At 47.1% G+C, this 18876-nt stretch overlaps 1 protein-coding gene across 4 annotated transcripts in view; it reads right to left on the reverse strand.

Annotated features, from left to right (window-relative positions):
- The window catches only part of nmnat3 (nicotinamide nucleotide adenylyltransferase 3), a 95784-nt gene that overhangs the window by 19968 nt on the left and 56940 nt on the right, over positions 1-18876 (reverse strand). The window lies entirely within an intron of this gene.

Genomic DNA, 18876 nt, shown 5'->3' on the forward strand with positions numbered 1-18876 from the left:
AAGTCTGTACCATTTACAAAGATGCACTTCAACAACTCACCAAGGCTTTACAGTTCAAACCCAAGACTTCTAACACCTAGAAGGTCAAGAGAAGCAGGTCCAAGTGCCAAGTCACACACCATTCTCACTTGGAAGTATATCACTTTTCCTTGCATAGAACCGTAGAAATGCTACGGTGCAGAAAAAGGCCATTCAGCCCATTGTCACTGGGCCAAGGTCTTGAACACCCTACCTAAACAGCAGGGGGTAGGTACCAGCACCATATGGACAGCGGCGGTTCAAGGAGGCATCTCGCCACTAACTTCCTAATGGCAATTAGGGATGAGCAATAAAGTCTGTTTTTACCAGTGATGCCTACATCCCATGAATTAATTAAAAAAGGAAGTTCTGCTCTCTTCGCTCATATCCCAGTCTTCAGCAGCCGAGGAAAATGCACGTGACTCAAAGTCTTTGGAATGTGTAGGCCAGCTTGTTATTGAGATAATCCATACACGCCTGATCCAACAGTTCTTAATGCTACTGACCCAGTGAAAGAATTTTCTCATGACCATTCTAAAGAGGGATAATCACACCCTCAAAGAATTCATTAAAGACGATTGGGATATATTTATAGCTGTGTTCTTAGAAAATATATACACAATACAATGAACTATATTGTGCTGTTAGTGCTTCATTAGCACTTTAAACTGCACATGCTAAAAACAGCTATTGTTCAAAAAAAGTAATCTTCTCCAGATTAAATTTCGATGATTTAGATGGTAAGTGTGCAGTGTGTGACACATTTCTCATTCTAATTTCACAATGTACACATTTGATTTATCGTAACACAAGACTTGATGGAGAAATTGATTTACTTGTTCACACATTGATACCAAATCTTATTACTTTGAAACATGACCAACGCATACAGTAAAATTCTGTTCTGACAATTTTTCATTACATTCTGCTTGCTGTGACAAATTATTTTTCTGGTCTGATTTGAAGATTGCACATCTAAAACCTGTTACCGAATCTCTTATACATATTTTTAAACCTCAGCCTGTCGGGTAATTGGAACCGCGCTGTTGGTGTCGCTCTGCATCACGAACCAGCCATCGAGCCAACAGAGCTAAACGACCCCACTTTTTGTTTTCATATATTTCTAACATCTCACGGTCATGAAATACAAATAGTTAATGCTGAAGGAAATGTTCCTTATTTAGCCCCATGAAAGAATTCGGAAGACTGCACTCTGAACAAACTGCCTCTCTCACCAACTGGTTGGACAGAATTTATACCGACTGAATGATTCAGTGACATTCACACCAACATACCATTAGCAACATTTTATGTCTCTATACATTTTAGAAAGTGTGACTCCAGTAAGTCACACCTCACAATATGGTCAAAATCATGGAAGGAAATGCATTAGTGCAGGTGCAATTTATGTTCTGCTTGTCAGCCTGGTGACCAATGACCCACTGACAATGTGAAATTTTGATAGAAAATAGGCACAAGGAAAGTAATTTTACCCATTGCAGCTGTCTATCTAGCTCACCGTCAATGGCAAACATGGGGCGGGATTCTCCGACCCCCCCGCCGGGTCCACCGATCGGGGCCCACCGATCCGCGGGCGGGCCTGTGCCGTGGGGGCACTCTTTTCCTTCCACCTTCGCCATGGTCTCCACTATGGCGGAGGCGGAAGAGACCACCTCCACTGCGAATGCGCGGGGATGCCGTGAGCGGCCGCTGATGCTCCCGCGCATGCAAAGTCAGTTTGGCGTGGCACCAAAGGCCTTTCCCGCCAGTTGGCGGGGCGGAAATCAGTCCGGCGCGGTCCTAGCCCCTCAAGGTTAGGGCTTGGCCCCTCAAGATGTGGAGGATTCCGCACCTTTGGGGCGGCGCAATGCCGGACTGCTTCGCGCCGTTTTTGGCGCCGGTCGGCGGACATCGCGCGGATTGCGGAGAATCCTGTCCATGGAGTATAGAATCATAAGAAGACCAAGAGCAGCTTTCATCAAACAATTGCAGGCTGGATTCTCCATTCTGAAAACGTAGGCCCGTAACTTCCTCAGAGTGGTAATCGCCAGCGGATTTCCACAATCAACGGTCTGACCCGCTATGGGATTCCAAAGCCCATGTCTCATCCAACCTTCATCCTGGGTGAAACAGGAGCAGCAAAGAGTATCCCCGGCTGCATCAGTGTGAAGTAACTGTGGCGCAGAGAGTGAAAACGTGTCCTTTTTGCCATAAAGGAGGTGTTTAAAGGGACAATTAAAAAGGAAGTGGTTCAGATAACGGGAGCAGGGTAAGGGAGGCAGGGAATGTTTTATTTCTTCAGTGATACTTTGAGGACATCCCTAAAGCTTTCCACTATCCTACTGGGGATCGCCTGTGAACAAATTCTAAATAGAGCAATTCAGAGATTGGTGTCAGGCATATGACGATCCCGCCCAACAAAGTTGGTTTGAAGTGATTAGCACCTTAATGCTTGGCAAGCTGGCTTGGGAGAGGTGCTGCTGTTGGACTGTCTTTCTTGCCACTGGATTTGGAGGATATTGTAAAAGCATCGCTAATGGTATTCTCCAGTGCTTTGAGGTCTACTGCAAGCTGCCGACGCATATAGGAACGTGGGAATCACTGCTGCCTGGCAACCCATAACCTTAGTCAGGGATTTGAGAATCTGCTTCACTAATACTCCTTCCTTCCTCCATCAGCTCGAGGCTGAGCTGATATATTGGAGGCGATGATGAATCTCGTCAGCCATGCGTGCCTTTGTTGAAAGGAAGCTCCTAGTTTATGGAAAATGGTCCACATTTTCCAGGACCTCACTCCATTGATCTTAATTAATTGGGGGGGACAGGTGCTGTTTTGCTGTGGGAGTTGGTTGGAAGAAGATATTCGTTTTCCTGGAGTTTATGAATGGCCCTTTCTTTTCAAACGCTTCAGAGAAGGGGTTAACAGTGGCCTGAAGTTCAGTTTCGGAGTGGATACATACAGAGGTTCCGTGTGTGCTTGGGTGAGAGCGTGATGAGGCCATTAGATCATGGGAGGGGGAGGGGCGGGTGCCTCTACGACTATGGGTCCATCACACCGCCCCCTGGATTGTGTGTACCCATAATGGGGGCAACTCCAACTCCTGCCTGTCCCACTGACCACCCGTAACTCCCACGACCGTGACGCCCTCTGGCCACACGGCTGAAGGCTATTTCTAATAGGGAATTGGCCATCATTGTTAAGGGAGCACTTCAGAGCTCCCAAGTGGATTCCCGTGGGTAGGTATTCCATGTCGCATGTGTGAGTTACTGCCTCGCATCCCAATCAGACTGTGAGACCTGGAGACTGTGCCTGAACACTGCAGGAAGTGACGCAGCAGTCACCACCTAAACACCCAGGGGCTGAGCCCCAGCACCCGGTACACCTCCGCGACCAGAGGTTGAGTGTGCGCACCGGGAAGGGGACCAGTGCCCAATCCAGGTAACATTACAAGTGGGTGTTTGGCATACAGGGTCTGGGGTCCGGTGACCGGGAGCCCCGGCTGTGGCCAGTGTACATGGGCAGGGCGTGTCGGCTGGCAACCTGAGGGATGGCAGGGGATGTGAGAGGAAGAAGCCATGGGGGACTGGATTTTCCCGGGGTGGAAGACACCACAGGTTGTTGGTCTCTCACCCTCTCCAATTCCTTATAGATATTTCACGAAAGGGATGATTCCTTGGACAGCGTGGAAGCTGCCGTCACGGTGCTACTGGCAGGCCAGGCGGCCAGAAGCCAGAGAAGATAGTGGCAACATCGTCGACAGAGGCTCAAGGCAGTGGTACATATGCAGGGTTCCACCCATACCCTGAGGACCTGGCCGCCCACCAGACCAGGGAGGGACCCAGAAGGGGAGGCTGGCGACGGACCAAGGTGTACAGGCACCTCTGGTCTTTCGAACAGATGACGGACAGCGTGTGCTGCAGGAGGCTCGGCCTCAACAATGGGACAGTGCAGCACCTATGTCTTGTCTTCGTGGACTTGGCATCACGTGGAGGAGGAGGATACCTGATCCAGAGGTTCAGCATCTGACTGGGACCCAGCTGGGTCCTGGAATCCAGCAGACCTCCGTTATCGTTGAATAATGGAGCTGGTCTGCGCGGTGGCATGGCTGCGTGCTCTGCGAGATCGGTTTAAGCACTGCTCCCCCTTGTTAGCAGGAGCTGGCAGGCATGCTCACAGCGAATCATCCAATAGGACAATCATTTGTGGTGTGAAGCCATTGGGCCAAGCTGGGTTAACCGTCGGGAAGCTTGCGGCCATTCCCGCTCGCTACCACACTTAGAAACTTTTCTGTTAAATCACGCCCATCGTCTGCATACTGAGCTCAATGGCTGAGTTTGCAATTATTTCAATTTTGGATTGCAGGCAGAATGGGTTGAACAGTTTCCTGTCTGTTCTGTAGATTACCTCCATCCCTGCGGGTAATTTGCTGGAGGTGAGGGGCAGTATCGCAAGAAGGAAAATGAAGAAGAGGGTTGGTGCAATACAACCTTGTTTATCCACAGTTTTCACTGAGATAGTGGTTATGGTGATTCAATGAGGGCCATGGCTTGTATGCCATTGTGTAGGAGGAGAAGGAGGATGGTGACAAATTTCTGAACGCTGCCACATTTGAGGGGAATATTCCTCAAGTCTTTGTAGTTCAGAGTCAAAGGATTTTGCAAGATTGAAAAAGGCCACCTACAGCGGCTGGTGTTATTCCTTGCATTTTCCTTGAATTTGCTATGCAGTCTGTGGTGCCTCTCGATGGGTGAAAACTACCCTGCGACGCTGATAGGAGCTCTTTGGCCGCTGGGATGGAACGGCTGAAAAGGATCCGTGCAATGGTCTTCCCAGCGGCAGGGAGTAACTGCAGTTAATGCACTCAGACGTGTCTCCCTTCTTGAATATACTTATGATTACAGTGTTCCCGAGATTCCCAGACGTGCACTCTTCTTCTGGGGGGAGGGGTAATGGGTTATTCAGGCATGTGTCTCTGTTATGTTTCCGAATTTTGGCAGGATTTCATCTGCTCCATCAAATGGCTTTTTCAACTTTGCCCTGGACCTGTGTAACGCTCAAACCGAGTAGATGGAATATTGCGGAATGGGAGCTGAGAACATTCAAGTCAAATATGGAGTCTCAGTTGGAGTTAACTCAATAATTATTCATATTCTCAAGCTCCAATGATGCTGGAGGCACGCACTCTCCCCTGGATTCCATAGAATCATGGAATTTACAGTGAAGGAGGCCATTCGGCCCATCGAGTCTGCACCAGCTCGTGGAAAGAGCACCCTACCCAAGCCCACACCTCCACCCTATCCTCATAACCCAGTTACCCCACCCAACAATAAGGGCAATTCTGGACACCAAGGACAATTTAACATGGCCAATTCACCTAACCTGCACATCTTTGGACTGTGGGAGGAAATCAGAGCACCCGGAGGAAACCCACGCACACACGTGGGGAGAACGTGCAGACTCCGCACAGTGACCCAAACCAGGAATCGAACCTGGGACCCTGGAGCTGTGAAGCAATTGTGCTAACCACTATGCTACCGTGCTGCCCCACTACGACTAAACTACGTCTATCAGACACCCAGAGTGGAGCAGGCATGTGGGAAAGAATGAATTCCTTTCCCTGCTTTTTACTTTCATTAGGTCCACCACATACAGTGCAGCAGAGCCTCAGTACTGCACTGGAGTGTCCGTCTAGATTTTTGTGCTCAAATACTGGAGTGTTACTTAAAAACAGAACCTTGTGACTCGGGCCAGAGTGCTTCCAACTGAGCCATGGCCAGCACGTCATTAATTCCTAAGTATTTCTACAATTTTACTTTTCTTCTTTTTTAAAAATAAATTTAGACTACCCAATTCATTTTTTCCAATTAAGTGGCAATTTAGCGTGGCCAATCCACCTATACGGCACATCTTTTAGGTTGTGGGGGCGAAACCCACACAAACACGGGGAGAACGTGCAAACTCCACACGGACAGTGACCCAGAGCCGGGATCGAACCTGGGACCTCGGCGCCGTGAGGCAACCGTGCTAACCACTTGCGCCACCATGCTGCCCTACAATTTTACTTTTAATATCATTGCGTTATGCTTCTGAACTTAAGCAACAGCAAAAAATTTGACAGTGTCATTACTTGAATTACACTCAATCCGCAAAGATAAAATGCAACCTGTTCAGTGAAGAAGTTAAAGGTAAAAACATTTGGGAGAAAGTACTGAACATTCACTCCCACTCAAAATTAGCATGAGGAATGAAAGGCCAAAATAAACATAGAAAAACAGATGAAATTAACAGTAAAAACCCAAGCCTTCCCAAAATATAACCTCTGTGAAAAATACGACACCAACAGTGAAAAATGGCGGTGACCTAATTATGGATATGGTAGTGAGCAACATGAAAATTATTTCAGAGCAACTGAAACCCTTCCCTAAATCTCTCAAAACCTTTTTTTTTTTTAAAAAGAGGTTCCTTAAAATCTACCTCTTTGACCAAACTTTGGGGTCGGATCCCCACTCGCACCCCCGAGGACCGCACCAGCCAATTTATCTGCCTCAATGTCACCTCATGTGATTCAGTGTAATCTTTTGTTTGATAAAGCCCCTGTGAAGCATCTTGGCATGTTTTACTGCCTTAAAAGCATTACATAAATGCAAGTTGATGCTGCCTTAGGTTATCTATGTCTCACTCCCTTGCTTGCTTCACTCTCTGGCCGGTAAGTACATTTGGTTCTTTAAATATGCATCAAAGTCCTTTGTATTGAAAAATTACCCAGAAATCCCATGTTTGCCTTGCTTTAGGAACCCGATTATCTTAATAGGCTGTGGTGCAGTAATTACAATTGACGATGCTCAAAGCGCCATTAGTAGAGGAGTGCAGGTATTTTATTCATTTGTGGGATGTGAACATCACTGGTAATGCCCATCCCTAACTGCCTTTGAACTGAGTGGCTTGCTAGGCCATTTTAAGAGGGCAGTGAAGAATCTGGAGTCAGATGAAGGCCAGACCGGGAAAAATGTCAGATTTCCTTTCTCCAAAGGGCAATAGTGAACCAATTGGGCTTTTGCAACAATCTATGATAGTTTCATGGGGTAAATTTTCATGCGGGTACATTTTGTGGCCCTGCCCGTCACAGAAATCGTCACAGGCGGGACGGACATGTTGACATATCATTTACTGGTCCGTTGACCTTGGGCAGGACCTTCCGGCCTTGGGGCAGGGGCGACCAGAAAATCCTGCCCTTGGTCACTTTTTATGGAGACGAGCTTCCAATTCCAGATTTTTAAAAATAATTAATATTAGAATTTAAATTTCACCCACTGTCACAGTGGGATTCGAACACATGTCGGCAAGGGATTTTTCCAGGCCACTAGATCACTAGCTCAATGACATCACCATTACACTTGGAGGGCTGTAAGAGTGGAAGAGGTTAGAGATAGGAATGGGCAGACAAGATCATGGAGGGGGTTTGGAAACAAGTATGAGAATTTTAAAATGTTGCTTAACATCAATGTAGGTAATCAATCATACGGGTGATGTGAGAATGGGGCTTGGTGCAAATTAGGGCAGGAGCAGCAAGAGTTTTGGATGACCCCATGTTTAGACGAAGGGACATGCTTGTTGCCGGCCAGTGATGGAATGCCATTAACGATAGCTAGATTACCTTAGATCCTAATAGCTGTGGTTGCAGTGAGGCATTCTTTGGAAGAAAGCTAGAACAAAATAGGGAAAATTGTAGCAATCATGAGCGAACTGCAAACTGAGATAACTCCCAGAGCCAGAAATTCGAAACATGTGAATTGCCGAGATAAACAAGAGCCAATTGAAGCACAAAGTGCCAGTCTAACAAGTTACATCTCATTTCCTCCTAGGATTCTTGACTTAAACCTAACACTTGTGCATGAAATCATGATCCAAGCATGAAATGATCCAATTTTTTTGGCTTCTAAGGCTCAGCAAACTAAATCTAACCAAATGACTGCAAGATTCAGCCCAGCATCAGCAGCACGGCTCACTTATACATCGAATCATTTTTTGTGTACCATATCTCAGATTTTGCAGCAGCGGACTAACAGGGAGGCTATCAACACTCACTGATTATAAGGAGTAAATCAAAGAGCAATGTCCGGCGACTGCAGATGCACCATTAAGTACAGAAGTCAGGAAGTTACCCGGCTCCTCTACAAGCTTCATTACATCAGTACCACATCAAGAGATTAAGCATTCAAATGCATATAGAGCATGAAGTTGCTGCTCTCACCAGATACAAACGTACACACCAGAAAATTAGAGCTGATCCATTCAAGTGAAAGTCCCTTTTTACTGACATGATAAGTCATAATTACGAACAAACAGTCCCTCAGGCACAATAACATGGAGTCTCAGTCCTTCAAATTTTAATTATATGATGAGAGACGTATACTTTTCTATTTTTGCGATTATGTTTTCTGCATTGTTAAAGAAGGCTTTGTGTGTGAGACAAGGATTAATTGAAGAGGGGGAAGGTTAATGGAGACAGGTTTTCCGTGAGGTCTAAGAGATGAAAGGTTAAATGTAGCTTTGTGCATTTATCATGAGAGATCATGATGGGTTTGAGTTACAAGAAAATAGGTTGGATCTGAAATTTGCATTGTGAGGTAAGTGGGGAAATAGTTTCTTCAGCTGTTGTAATTCAAAAGGAGTTCAGGGGTGAAAAGGGACATTTCAATCTTACAGGGGTTCAACGAGTAAACCAGGGAAGGTATATTAAATTTTATTGACCTGAAAATAGAGGCAAAATAGAAAACATGAAAGACGGTTATATTTGGAGAAGTGGAGTTCAAAGGGGTGTCTAAGAACAATGGAACCAGAGATGAAAGGGTAAAAAAAAATTAAGGAAAGGGGTGTGAGTTGCTGTGCCCAGAACATAGAAACAAGGAGCAGGATTAGGCTGTCCGGCCTGCTTTAAAAAAAAATCATTTACGGGATGTGTCATCGCTGGTTAGGCCAGCATTTATTGTCCATGCCTAGTTGCTCCCTAGTTGCCCATCTGAACGTGGTAGTGAGTTTCCTTCTTGAACTGCTGTAGTCCTTGAGGTGCAGGTACACCCACTGTGCTGTTCAGGAGGGAGTTCCAGGCTGTTGCCCCAGCAACAGTGAAAGAACAGTGATAAATTTCCAAGTCAGGGTGCTGAGTGACCTGGAGGGGAACCTCCAGGTGGTGGGGTTCCCAGGTCCCTGCTGCTCTTGTCCTTCTGGATGGTAGTCTTCGTGGGTTTGGAAGGTGCTGTCTAAGGAACCTTAGTGAGTTACTGCAGTGCCTTTTGCAGGTATACTGTTGCCACTGTTCGTCGGTGGTGGAGAGTTTGAATGTTTGTGGAAGGGAGAGCAATCAAGCGGGCTGCTTTGTCCTGGATGGTGTCGAGCTTCTTGAGTGTTGTTGGAGCTGCACTCATCCTGGCAAGTAGAGAGTATTCCATTACACTCATCGCTTGTGCTATGTAGACGGTGCACAGGCTTTGGTGGTTCAGGTGAGTTACTCACCGTAGGATTCCTAGCCTTTCACTTGTCTTGGTAGCCACAATATTAATATGGCTAGTCCAGGCTCCACCATTCAATATGACCATCTCAATGCCATATTCCCACCTTATCCCCATACCCCTTTGATGCCATTAAAATCTAAAAAATTATCTATCTCTTTTTTGGATACATTCAGTGACTTGGCATCCACAGCCCACTGTGGTAGAGATTTCCACAGCTTCACTGCCCTTTGAGTGAAGAAATTTTTGCTCATCTCAGGCTTAAATGGTCCACCTGGTATCCTGAGACTGCATCCCTGGTTCTAGATTCTCCAATCAGGGAAAACATCCTCCCTGCATCTAGTCTGTCTAGCCCTGTTAGGGTATTATACATTTCAATCAGATCTCCTCTCATCTTTCTAAACACTAGTGAATACAGGCCCAGTCTAACCAATTTCTCCTCATAGGATAGTCTCGCCAACAACAGTACTAGCCGATTGAACCTCCACTGCACCCCGCACGGTCGCACAGTGGTTAGCACTGTTGCTTCACAGCACCAGGGTCCAAGGTTTGATTCCCAGCTTGGGTCACTGTCTGTGAGGAGTCTGCACGTTCCCCCCGTGTCTGCGTGGGTTTCCTCCGAGTGCTCCAGTTTCCTCCCACAAGTCCCGAAAGACTTGCTGTTAGGTAATTGGGACATTGTAGGTGGGATTCTCCCGAATCGGCACAAAGGCCCGACGCCGGCGTAAAAAACAGGGTGAACCACTCCAGCGCGGGCCGACTTGAAGTAGAGGAATTCTCTGCACTTCCGGGGCCTAGGCCGGCACTGGATGGGTTTGGCGCCGCGCCAGCTGGTGCCGAAGGGACTGCACGAGCTAGCGCATGCACAGAACCACCGGCGTGGTTCCGCGCATGCGCAGACTGGCCGGCGTATTCTGGCGCATGTGCAGGGGGCTGTCTCCTCCACGCCGGCCATGGCGGAGCCCTACAGGGGGCGGCGCGCAAGTAAGAGTTGCCTCCACGGCACAGGCCCACCCGCAGATCGATGGGCCCCGATCGCGGGCCAGGCCACCGTGGAGCCCCCCCCCTGGGGTCGGATCCCCACTCGCACCCCCGAGGACCGCACCAGCCAATTTATCTGCCAGATACCGCTGTGTGGGACCATGTCCAATCCACGCCAGCGGGACTGGCCAAAAACGGGCAGCCGCTCGGCCCGTCGGGGCCCCGAGAATTGCCAGGGGGGGCCGCTGCCAACGGCCCCCAACCGGCGTGGCGTGGTCCCCGCCCGAAAACCGGCGCCGTAGAATACGGTAGCCGGCACCAGAGCAGGATTCACGCCGCCCGCCCCCCCCCCCCGGGGATTCTCCGACCCGGCGGGGAGTCGGAGAATTGGAGAATCGCGCCCCCGGAATTCTCCCTCCGTGTACTGGAACAGGTGCCGGAATGTGACGACTAGGAGCTTTTCAAGTAACTTCATACAGTGTTAATGTAAGCCTATTTGTGACAATAAAGATGATTATATTATTATTATAGCAAGTATATCCTTTCTGAGGTTGGGAAACCAAAACTGCACGCAATATACCAAGGGCGGTCTCACCAAGGCCCAGTATAACTCCAGTAAGACATCTCTACTTTTAAACTCAAATGCTCTTGAAATGAAGGCCAACATTCCATTTGCCTTCCAAATTACTTGCTGCACCTTACTCTCCACTTTTATTCATTGATGTACAAGGACACCCAGATCTCTTTGTCCATCCACACTTCCAAATATATCACCATTCAAACAATACTCGTCTTTTCAATGTGTATAACTTCACATTTAGCCATGTTGTACTACATCTGCAATGTGTTTGTCCACTCACTCAACTTGTCTAAATAACCTTGAAACCTCCTTGCATCCATCTCACAATTCCATTCAGTTTTTTTGTCATCAGCAAAGTTGACATTTGGATCCATCATCAAGGTCACATATATATCATGAACAGTCCAAGCACTGATCCCTGCGGTACCCCACTAGTCACTGCCTGCCACTCGGAACAATTGATAGAATCCCTACAGTGCAGAAGGAGGCCTTTCAGACCATCGAGTCTACACTGACCATCTGAAGGAGCACCAACCCAGGTCCACTCTCCCACCCTATCCCCATAACCCCACCCAACTTGCACATCTTTGGACACTAAGGGATAATTTAACATGGCCAATCAAACTAACCTCACAATTTTAGACTGTGGGAGGAGACCGGAGCACCTGGAGGAAACCCAGGGAGAACATGCAAACTCCACACAGACAGTCACCCGAAGCCGGAATGGAACCTTGGTCCCTGGCACTGTGAGGCAGCAGTGTTAACCACTGTGCCACCATGCCACCACCTCACAAAAATACCCATTTATTCTCACTCATTTTCCTGCCTGTCAACCAATTCTTGGTTCATGTCAATGCATTAGCCCTATTCCATGTGCTTCAGATTTGTTCGCTAACACCTTATGAGGGGCCTTATCAAAAGCCTTCTGAAATTCCAAATACACCACATCTACTTGTTCTCCCTTATCTATTCCACTAGTGGCATCCTCAAAAAACTCCACTAAGTTTTTTAAGCATGATTTGCCTTTCATAAACCCATGCTGGATTTGTCCAATTCTGTTGATGCTTTCCAAATGCTCTGTTATCACAACTTTAATAATAGTCTCTAACATCGTCCCCACTACTGATGTCAGGCTAACTGTTTTGCAATTCTCCCTCTTTTCCTTCCCTCGCTTCTGTAAGGGCCCTTCCTGTTGATTCCCTTATTTTCCCTTTCTTTTCTTTATTTTTGCTGTTATCATTTTGATCCATGGATGCTTAATGGACATGTATCTTTAAGTCGAGCAGGGGAGATGATGAGCTTAAAAGTTACAACATAGTACACTGTGCTAGCTTTGGACCGCAAAATCCAGAGTTTTCAACCGAGAGATCGGTGGGACTCCGTTCAATTGGTTGACAATGAATTGGCCAAAAGGCAGTATTCTGCCTGGTAACAGGCAGTGATCGGGTCCTGTCAGAGTTGGGATGGTTTTCTAGGACAAGGGGAAACACAGTTGGAGACCTGAACACTCAGGAAAAGGACCTGCTCCCTCTCTCGCCCTTGTGTTTTCTCCAGAAAGTCTGCTGTATTCCTGAAACTACGGAGACCTGAGTAAAACCATTACAGACTGGAAACACAAATAGAAATCTTGAACTGAAATTCTTGAAGAAAGGTGAGCTGGAAATGGCCATCGAAAACAAAGACACTTATCTTTTTACTTTACTTACTTTTTTTACACCCTTCTTCTCCTCTCTATATTTGTCTATCTTATGTGAATGTGTAGAGGGTGGGGCGAGTTTAAGTGTGGGGGGGGAGGGGTTAGGAATTAGATAATAGTTAATCTGTTCTATTTTCTGCATATTAAATGATAGTTTCTGTTATTGTTGTGCTTTGCCATTCGCACTCTCAAGACCAACCGCAACATCGTCATCAAACCAGCAAAGGAGGGGCCGCCGTCATACTGAACAGAACGGACTACGGCAAAGAAGTGTACCGACAACTCAACAACCAGGAACACTACAGACAGTTACCCGCAGATCCGACCAAGGAACACACCCGCCAACTCAACAGACTGATGAAGACCTTGGATCCAGGCCTTCAGAGCACCCTACATGCTCTCATCCCACGTACTCCCCGCTTTGGAGATCTCTACTGCCTCCCGAAGATACACAAGGCCAACACACCAGGCCGTCCTATCGTATCAGGCAATGGGACCCTGTGTGAGAACCTCTCTGGATACATTGAGGGCACCTTGAAATCCATCGTACAAGGAACGCCCAGCTTCTGTCGCGATACGACGGCCTTCTTACAGAAACTCAGCACCCATGGACCAGTTGAACCAGGAATATTCCTCGTCACAATGGACGTCTCGCCACTTTACATCAGCATAGCCCATGACGACGGCATTGCTGCAACAGCCTCAGTACTCAACACCGACAACTGCCAATCTCCAGATGCAATTCTGCAACTCATCCGCTTCATTCTGGATCACAACGTCTTCACCTTCGACAAGTTCTTCATCCAGACACACGGAACAGCCATGGGGACCAAATTTGCACCTCAATATGCCAACATCTTCATGCACATGTTTGAACAAGACCTCTTCACAACACAGGACTTTCAACCGACGTTATCCACCAGATACATCGATGATATATTTTTCCTTTGGACCCACGGTGAAGAATCATTGAAACGACGACACGATGACATCAATAAGTTCCATCCCACCATCAGACTCACCATGGACTACTCTCCAGAATCGGTTGCATTCTTGGACACACTCATCTCCATCAAGGACGGTCACCTCAGCACTTCGCTTTACCGCAAGCCCACGGATAACCTCACGATGCTCCACTTCTCCAGCTTCCACCCTAAATACATAAAAGAAGCCATCCCATATGGACAAGCCTTCTGTATTCACACGATCTGTTCAGATGAGGAGTGTAATAGACTTCTACAGACGCTGAAAGATGCCCTCGTACAAACGGGATATGGCGCTCGATTCATCGATCAACAGTTCCAATCCGTCACAGCAAAGAACCACACCAAACTCCTCAAAAGACAAACATGGGACACACCCTTCATCGTCCAATACTTCCCCGGAGCAGAGAAACTATGACATCTTCTTCGCAGCCTTCAACACGTCATCGATGAAGACAAACATCTTGCCAACGTCATCCCACACCCCCACTACTTACCTTCAAACAACCGTGCAACCTCAAACAAACCATTGTTTGCAGCAAACTACCCAATCTTCAGAACAGCGACCACGACACCACACAACCCTACCATGGCAATCTCTGCAAGACGTGCCAGATCATCAACATGGGTACTACCATTACACATGAGAACACCACCCATCAGGTACGTGGTACATACTCGTGCAACTCGGCCAATGTTGCCTACCTCATACGCTGCAGGAAAGAATGTCCCGAAGCGTGGCACATAGCGAGACCATGCAGATGCCGCGACAACAGATGAAAGGACATCGCGCGACAATCGCCAGGCAGGAATGTTCCCTTCCAGTCGGGGAACACTTCAGCAATCAAGGGCATTAAGCCTCTGATCTTCGGATAAGTGTTCTCCAAGGCGGCCTTCAGGATGCGCGACAACGCAGAATCACCGAGCAGAAACTTATAGCCAAGTTCCACACACATGAGTACGGTCGCATTGCATTCATCCCCCACCATCTGGCCTGGGCTTGCGAAATCCTACCGACTGTCCTGGCTTGACACAATTCACACCTCTTTAATCTGTGATTACCCCTCTCTCTGGATCTGTAAAGACTTAATTACCTGCAAAGACTTGCATTCAAAGTATCGTATTGCATCTTTGACTTTGTCTGTATAAATGTTTCTGGAACCCACCTCTTCATTTACCTGAGGAAGGAGCAGTGCTCCGAAAGCTAGTGATTCGAAACAAACCTGTTGGACTTTAACCTGGTGTTGCAAGATTTCTTACTGTGCTCACCCCAGTCCAACGTCGGCATCTCCACATCATCTCGCTAATAAGCCTGTGGGTGCTGGATTCATGAAACAGGGCCTGAAGGGCTCCAAGCTCTACACAACATCTTAACACGCTGCGCAATGTTGCTGCAGGACTCTGGCATTCTTCTTGTGAGAAGCCAAAGGTTTCCTGGTGGGCAAGAAGCATTTCTGTGCATTTCCCCATCAGCCTTTTCCTGCATGTGTCCCACTGAAGTCGTCATGAATCCTCTGCAACAGATCTCTTTGTACAACCTCATCCTGAACTGGCTCTCATGCTATCCTTTTCCCTTTCCCTGGCTGCTGGCCATTCATGCCTGGCGACTCACCTCACGGAGATTCCATCCCTACCCTACCCTCTGAAGTTCATATTGTGTCAGTATTCGAGATGGCGGTTATGAATATGGGACTGAGTGATGATGTTACATCATCATCAGTGTCTCTCATTCCTTCTCCACTTTACACTCCTGTACCATTGATTTTCAGTCCTTGGTTATCTGAAAGGAGACAGACATCAGGATAGGGTGGCATTGAGGGCATAGAGGGATTGGTGGGGGGAAAAGTCAGAGACACGTGCTTAGAAAATCTGCAGCTTGGGATCAGAAGAGATTCAGGAATGATAGGAAGTAGGATGTGGATTAAGTAGGAGCAGACTATCATTCTTACACAACAGCAAAAACAGAAAATACTGGACAATCGCAGCAGATTTGATAGCATCTGTGGAGAAAGAGAGCTAACGTTTGAGTCTGGATGACTCTTTATCATTCTTTCATGCTTTCAGATCCACCACTAGCAGTGGCTCACTCTAATGATGTATGATGTGGAGATGCCGGCGTTGGACTGGGGTGAGCACAGTAAGAAGTCTTACAACACCAGGTTAATGTCCAACAGGTTTGTTTCAAATCACTAGCTTTCAGAGCATTGCTCCTTCCTCAGGTGAATGAAGAGGTAATGATGTAGAGCACAGTTTCCTCCACAGAGTGAGGACATGCAGCTGTGCCTGTCCCATGTCAGTAAGCTGGCCGCTGCCTGCAGTACTACCCTACCTTATGTCAATGTGGGTGGCGCAGTGTATCTGCATGATGTGACAGCCACAATGGAAGAGTGAGCAGTGCGTGCACGCTGTGCCATGTAGGATTGCAGCATTGTTACGTGTGTGAGTTGAAGTGATGAAATTTGAGCTGTGATTCATGGTTGATCGAGATTGTTGGTAGGCGAGTAAAGCTGTAGGGATATGGCATTGACTGACCTTGACTCCTCTTGGTATTCACTGAACTTCTTTCGCACAAACTGTCAAACAGAGACTGATGCAAGTTAGAAGTATAAGGAAGAATCCGGTCACTGGGGATGAATTTTTATTTAATTGTTGCACTAATCAGGTGACAAGCGCGTTAACTGTTCATTTAGAATTCCACCCAATATGATTTTCCAATGGTCTTAGTGGAGGAAACTGTAACTGGTCTGATTAGTAAGTTTGCTGACGACACAAAGGTTGGTGGAATTGCGGATAGCGATGAGGACTGTCAGAGGATACAGCAGGATTTAGATCGTTTGGAGACTTGGGCGGAGAGATGGCAGATGGAGTTTAATCTGGACAAATGTGAGGTAATGCATTTTGGAAGGTCTAATGCAGGTAGGGAATATACAGTGAATGGTAGAACCCTCAAGAGTATTGAAAGTCAGAGAGATCTAGGTGTACAGGTCCACAGGTCACTGAAAGGGGCAACACACGTGGAAAAGGTAGTCAAGAGGCACACGGCATGCTTGCCTTCATTGGCCGGGGCATTGAGTTTAAGAATTGGCAAGTCATGTTGCAGCTGTATAGAACTTTAGTTAGGCCACACTTGGAGCATAGTGTTCAATTCTGGTCGCCACACTACCAGAAGGATGTGGAGGCTTTAGAGAGGATGCAGAAGAGATTTACCAGGATGTTGCCTGGTATGGAGGGCATTAGCTATGAGGAGAGGTTGAATAAACTCGGTTTGTTCTCACTGAGACAGAGGTTGAGGGGCGACCTGATAGAGGTCTACAAAATTATAAGGGGCATAGACAGTGTGGATAGTCAGAGGCTTTTCCCCAGGGTAGAGGGGTCAATTACTAGGGGGCATAGGTTTAAGGTGCGAGGGGCAAGGTTTAGAGGAGATGTACGAGGCAAGTTTTTTTACACAGAGGGTAGTGGGTGCCTGGAACTCGCTGCTGGAGGAGGTGGTGGAAGCAGGGACAATAGTGACATTTAAGGGGTATCTTGACAAATACATGAATAGGATGGGAATAGAGGGATACGGACCCAGAAAGTTGAGAAGATTTTAGTTTAGACGGGCAGCATGGTCGGCATGGGCTTGGAGGGTCGAAAGGCTTGTTCCTGTGCTGTACTTTTCTTTGTTCTTTGTTCGTGGCTTTATCACATTCAAGTCCCGCCAAGGCCTTGCCCATCTGTATCTCTGTGACTTTCCCCTGCCCTATAACTCTCTGAGAAGTTTTCACTGCTTCATGTGACAAATTCCAAGGCAATATTTCAAAGAAGAGCAGGGGAGCTATCCCCAAAAACATGCTCGGTATTTATCCCTCAACCAACATCACAAGCAGGTTACCTGACTGTTATCACTTTGCTGTTTATGGAAGTTTGCAGTTTGCAAATTGACTGCCACACTTTCTACATTACAACAGTGACAAATCACAAAGTATATTCTCGGCTCTCAAGGTGCTATGAAACATCCTGCAATCGGGAAAAGCTCTTTTCATTTTTCTTTAACCCTGGCCTCTTTGGCATCTACCACTTCCTCCGCCTCAGCAATGGTAACCGTGCCTTCAGCCAACTAGGCCGTAAGCTTTCAAATTCTCCGTATGATGCTTCTCCCCTTTAAAATGCTTCTTAACATCTTCCTCTTTGACCAATCTTTTTGCCATGTTTCCTCACATATCCTCTTTGGTTCCGTATTGCTATGTCTGACTACGTCCTTGTAAAGTGCCTTGGAGTGTTTTACCAGTCTAAAGGCGCTGTATAATTGGAAGCTGATTTTCTTGATAGTCTTGAAAAACTATAGTATGGAATTTGTTTATTCATCACAATTGCAGTAATGTGGCAGTTCTCTCTTCCTGAACAAGCTTTATTTTCTACCTTGGATTTGTCTGCATACTTTGTGATTGCAGTGGGCTTCATGATGGCTCATATTTGACTTTGTATTTTCTTCCACCTTGGACCTTGAGCCCAAAAGTAGTTTCATATATTATGGTGAATGGTTTTTAGGAATTGTTACATATACCATTCACATTTAAGGGGAAATGGTGCAGCCATGTAAAATGGCTGACTCCCGATTAGAATGGTCAAACCCCGCGCCTCTGGGGAAGTCAGTCCAGACCGATACCTGCAGCCATCAACATCACAACAGCCCAGCCATCTGCATTTTAATCAGCCATCCCCGGGAACAATTGCTACAAATTAGCAACAAAAAGCCGACCCAGACCTTTCGTCGCCAGCAGGGGCTAACACAAAGAAAGGTAAACGACCACCCCCCCGATCAAGGAATCACTCCAGTATTGGAGCATATCGAACCAAGTGATTGGGACCAAGTCCGCCCCGAGAGGTGGGAAGCCCCTGGGGACGATAAGAATAGGGGCCAAGTTCAACTCGACCCTTCTTTTCCTGCTCGCAACCTTTGAGACCCTTCTATAAGAAACCGTAAGTTTTACTCCAGCGATCGCTACCAGATAGGCACTCCTGACTATCGACTGGTACCAGCTTTTGAATCCCGCAGGCTTAGAACCAATTCGAAAGACCATTCGTTTCCCTGACCTGGTGGGCCATTTCCAAAGTTAAGTATTGGCC

Source organism: Scyliorhinus torazame, chromosome 14 (assembly GCF_047496885.1).
Source record: "Scyliorhinus torazame isolate Kashiwa2021f chromosome 14, sScyTor2.1, whole genome shotgun sequence".
NCBI lineage: Eukaryota > Metazoa > Chordata > Chondrichthyes > Carcharhiniformes > Scyliorhinidae > Scyliorhinus > Scyliorhinus torazame.